Source organism: Vespa velutina, chromosome 5 (assembly GCF_912470025.1).
Source record: "Vespa velutina chromosome 5, iVesVel2.1, whole genome shotgun sequence".
Taxonomy (NCBI): Eukaryota; Metazoa; Arthropoda; class Insecta; order Hymenoptera; family Vespidae; genus Vespa; species Vespa velutina.
In genome coordinates, this window is record NC_062192.1 from 7,058,067 (window position 1) to 7,063,066 (window position 5,000).

The 5,000-nt window shown below is 32.6% G+C and overlaps 1 protein-coding gene across 6 annotated transcripts in view; it reads left to right on the top strand.

Annotated features, from left to right (window-relative positions):
- LOC124949477 (lachesin-like) overlaps positions 1-5,000 on the top strand; it is a 199,337-nt gene that overhangs the window by 55,616 nt on the left and 138,721 nt on the right. The window contains exons 1-2 of one of the 6 annotated variants that reach the window (XM_047494554.1): positions 1-43; positions 644-758. The exon at positions 1-43 is cut by the window's left edge and continues 396 nt beyond it. The exons of the other annotated variants lie outside the window; for them this stretch is intronic. The gene's annotated coding sequence lies outside the window, so the exon portion shown is untranslated. The remainder of the gene's footprint in view (positions 44-643; positions 759-5,000) is intronic. 6 annotated transcript variants of the gene reach the window in all.

The following is a 5,000-nucleotide window of genomic DNA, read 5'->3' on the forward strand; positions in this document are numbered from 1 at the left end:
GTCAGATACGATGATATGGATACACGCGTTATAGCGAGAATATGTGAGTGAATGAGAGAGAGAGAGAGAGAGAGAGAGAGAGCAGAGAACATTTCGTTTATATCCACCGAAAGCTTTCGTTTCGTACGAAGCACTCACAGGCGCTTACGTATACTCACTGTACTCGAATTCAACCTGCTACAGCACTATTTTTTCCCTTTTTTTTTTTTTTATGCTCTCGTTCTCTCTCTCTCTCTCTCTCTATCTCTCTCTATCTCTCTCTTTCTCTCTCTCACCATTTTATTTCTTTTCTTTTCATATATTTTTTTATTCCCCCCTTTTCTTCTTTTATTTACTTTCTCCCTGGGAAACGTCAGCCTTTTCCTCAGTTGACTCGTAGTACACCTTTCGGTAATAGTCTACTACTAGTAGTTAACGTTGTTAAATGTACGCGTACTTTAAAGTGTACATTTTTTTCTCTTTGTTAGAATTTCTATTAGGATATGTATGTATATTATTCGAATATATATTTCTTTTTTATCGATTATTTTTTCCTTTTCTTTTTTCTTTTTCTCTCTTTTTTTTTTTTTTTTTTTTTCCTTTTTTTTTTTTCTTTTTTTTCTTGCTACATCATAGGAAAAATATAGAGCAAGTATTTTCGCAGATAGTTCTCGAGTAATTCGGATCGGTCATTGATGATCGAACAGCTTTTAATTGACAACGGGATACCACGGAGGAAGTTGTTGTTCCAAGATAATTCGATTAAGCAAAACTACCAGGTAAGCATTTATCCGGAGTTAACGAGTAGTCTCGATCGGGAGTTGTTTTCTTCGCGAAAAACGAAACAGGCAACAAATGACAAATCGTAAATTACAAATCACAATTACCGATTAGTCTGGCTCCAACTTGTTTTCTTTTACTACTTTTTGTTCGTCTTCGTTCGGTAAAATACTAACTCCTTTTCTCTCCTCCCCTGCTCCTATTCCTATCCATCACTATCCCTTTTGCGATTTCACTCTGTATTTCCTAAGGAAAATGACAAAGTTGTTTGTTCAGTTTTCTCTCTTTCTCTCTCTCTCTCTCTCTCTCTCTCTCTCATTCATTCATTCATTCAGTTTTTCTTTCTTTACTATTATCAAGTATGTCCAACCCCATCGTTTGACTCGATCGTTTCCATCGCTTGAATGATCTCGCTCTTTTCTCGAACGGGGTCCAGCTACGAGAACCGCCCCTATGTTCAACCGGCTTTTCGTTATCCGTCGTTGTAACGAGTATTCGAACGGCCGATATCTGCTTGTATATCTGGCAAGTGCTCGCTGTGTTTCACCCTCCTAACCCTTCCTACACCCTTTACTCTCTCTCTCTCTCTCTTTCTCTCTCTCACTCAACTACACAACGTATGTATGTTCTACGTATGTACGTGTGTCGTTTGGAAACGAGGACAACGAGGACGCATAACGAGTCCATACAAAGAGATCGTAGATACCTGTTTCTCGTTTGATAGTACATATGTATGTATGTATGTATATATGTGTGTATGTACGTATGTACGTATGTACATAGTTACGTGTTTCTTGAAGAGAGAGAGAGAGAGAGAGAGAGAGGATGATGAGGATCAAGCGACAATGAAAAATATCTAGATACAATTATCTCGAGAAAAAATCGTTCGTTCAGTAATCTAGAAAGAAAGAGAAAAACATTAAAAAAAAAGAAAAAAAAAAAACGAGAACAGAAGAAAATTTTTAAAAATATAGCGACTCTATTTTATTAGCTTTATCGATTGTTCTTATTTATAACCTTTGACCGTCACGATATCTCGAACAAACACTACAATAATTTCATCTTATCGATCGGTTTTGATGATATCGGTACAGTTAGGATGAATTAATGAAATGGTAGTAGGATTTCATCGTTGAAAGATTATGATCAATGTGATTTTAAATTATTGACACATATATCTATGATCGCAAAAGTTAATCAATTCGAAGAATATTTTACATTGAATAAATTATATTGGATTTGGATTTATTAAATATTACATAGAAAATTTAATAGTTCAATAATTTTAATATTTAGCTCAAAGTTCAAAGTTTATGGGAATAATTATTTAACTGATGTGAAATCTCTCTCTCTCTCTCTCTCTCTCTCTTCAATACGAAGATCATAAGGATTAGTATTAGATGAATTGTCATATATGGAACTTACCGATATTGTCTTTAGATTCATGAAACATTATTCGTAGAACAATAGGCGATTTAGGATAATGATTATGTATCCAATGAGCGATCATAGTTATCTCGACTTTGAACCATTCAGTCAAATATTCATTCATTATAGTCAGTTGACTTCTCTAAACAGCTATTAATCGTGTAGAATCAATTTCATCAGATATAAATGGAGAACGTGTATACGTATGTACATACGTTTCACAAACACTCGTAACTTTTTATTACATTCATCAGTACTCTATTGATATTTAATTGCTTTCTTTCATTATTAGAATTAAAAAGAGAAAAAAGGAAATAGAGAGAGAGAGTGAGAGAAAAAGAAGGAAATATAGGTTGTTTTTCGTATCGGAAATTTACCATCTACTATACGAGGTATCTATTCAATCTGTTTTTTATCTTTTTTAAATCCTTTTTTTATTCGTTTTAATTTTTCTTAACAATCTCCGCTCGATGATCCACATTGACGTCATACTATAAATTGTAATATCATAGTAAATCACTATCATTTCGACAAACAACGAGTTAAATCATAATATTTTATCGCTCTTGTTTAGATATATTACAAAATTAAATTGTTACAATGTCCAACAATAATTAATATCAATTTAGAATAATAATTCTGATATTATTTTATATACGTATAAATAAATCAATGATTATTATTAATTCCGACTAAAATGATGGTAGAATATATATGTATAAATATGTACATATATATATATATATATATATATATATATATATATATATATATGTATATATATGATAATGATGAATTAATGTGTATACGTAATAGAATAATAATTAAATTTATCAAAATTTCGAACGAATTGGTGTTTAGTATTAAATAAGAATCAATTCGATGTCAACATGAAATTAAACATAGGACGTTTATTAAATTGTCGAATTGACGTAATTAGATAAATTCTATTTTCAATGACAGAGATTATTTTTGATTGACATTAAAAAGTCAGGAAGATGAATCGATGAATCAAGAGTTTATCGCGTAGTAAAAGTTGTTATAAAAAAATAATTTTTTTTTTCTTTGTTTTATCCTCCTTTACTACTTATAGGTAATAAAAAAAAAAAAAAAAAAAAAGAAAAAGAAGGAAAAGAAGGAAAAACAGAGGAAGAAAACAAGAATAGAAAATAAAAGAAAAAAGAAAAGGTTCCCTTTGAAACGTCAGAGCTTGCTAAAGCTGGGATAAGGTTAAAGGCTGCTGAGAGAGAGAGAGAGAGAGAGAGAGAGAGAGAGAGAGAGAGAGAGAGAGAGAGAGAGAGAGAGAGAGAGAAGGTGAGCGTCGATCGCACGTGTTCGGTAACTTGGATTGATCGATACGGGTTGCCGTTTAACGGGGACAACGCGTCGCTAGTACAGTCCTGATACACGTACGGTTACGTGAGTCCGATCGCACGAAGGGAGTTGCTGCGACGTGCCTAGGTTCAACGGCGCGTGTATTACGTTCACCTCTCTGACGTCGCCATTCGTGCGTCTGATGTGGTAGTTTGAGTCTCTCTCTCTCTCTCTCTCTCTCTCTCTCTCTCTCTTTCTCTTTCTCTTACTCTCATTAGTTGCTTCACGCTCAATGTCAGTTGTATTCTTTCACCTCTCCAACGTCGTCATTGATAAAATAGTGTTAGCCTCTTTCTCTTTCTCTCTCTTTTTCTCTCTTTTACTCTCATTAGTTGCTTCACACACAATGTCAGTTGTATTTTTTCACCTCTCTGACGTTGCCATTAGTGCATCTGATAAGACACTTTGAGTTTCTCTCTCTCTCTCTCTCTCTCTCTCTCTCTCTTTCTCTTTCTCTCTTTCTCTCATTAGTTGCTTCTCGCTCATTATCAGTTATATTCCCAATATTAGTAAGATCATACGAGATCGCTCGCAATACTTTTGCTCCAAGGGTCAATCGGTAAGCAACGTTCAGAGAACAATATGGCGGACATTACTGAAACGATAATTGTTATTGCATCCATTAACACATCGACGTTGAATCTATGTTAGTTAACTCGTTGGTTCTGTTACGCGTTACCGAGAAACCGCACGAACCAGAATCAGCCTGTCGAGGATTAACAATTCCATGGTTGTTGAGAACATCCACTGTTAGGTACCTTTCTCATTACGAACTCCTTTATCTATTGATTGTTATAGGTTTCTCATTATTAGACTTATGATTATTCTCTTTCCTACGAGTTTAATTTATTCCATTTAACTTGATATTAATGAATTTATCACTTTTGGTAAATATTTAATTATGTCGTTATCTATTATATTATATATATATTTGATCATTAGATTTTTATTATTGATTTATTAATTTGATATATTTTATGATATTAGAATTGTCAATTGTAATATTTAAATAAAGATTAAATCAAAGAGAGAATTATTTCTTTATATGAATATACCATTTCTTTTTTGCTTACTTTATATATATATATATTTATTTTTTTTTTTATCGTACGATTATCGAAATGAATCCAGTGGATTGATTCGTGAATAAGAGCCTTACTCATAGTGGAAATTATAAAATTTCGTAGTTTTCTAATTTCATAAATAAATATTATGAGAGTAAGTTTATAATCAATAAATCAATTCAATGATTATATATAAATTGTACAAACTTACAAAAATTTTTATTATCTCTGAAGAACAATAGAAACATTTATGTGGATAAACGAGAATCGACGACCATTATAGTGCTTTTAACTCGGACATTAGGTTCGACTAAGTTAACTTCCTTTCCCATTTCAGTTTTTCCTTTCTTATTTCACCAGAATGTTGACGTAAGT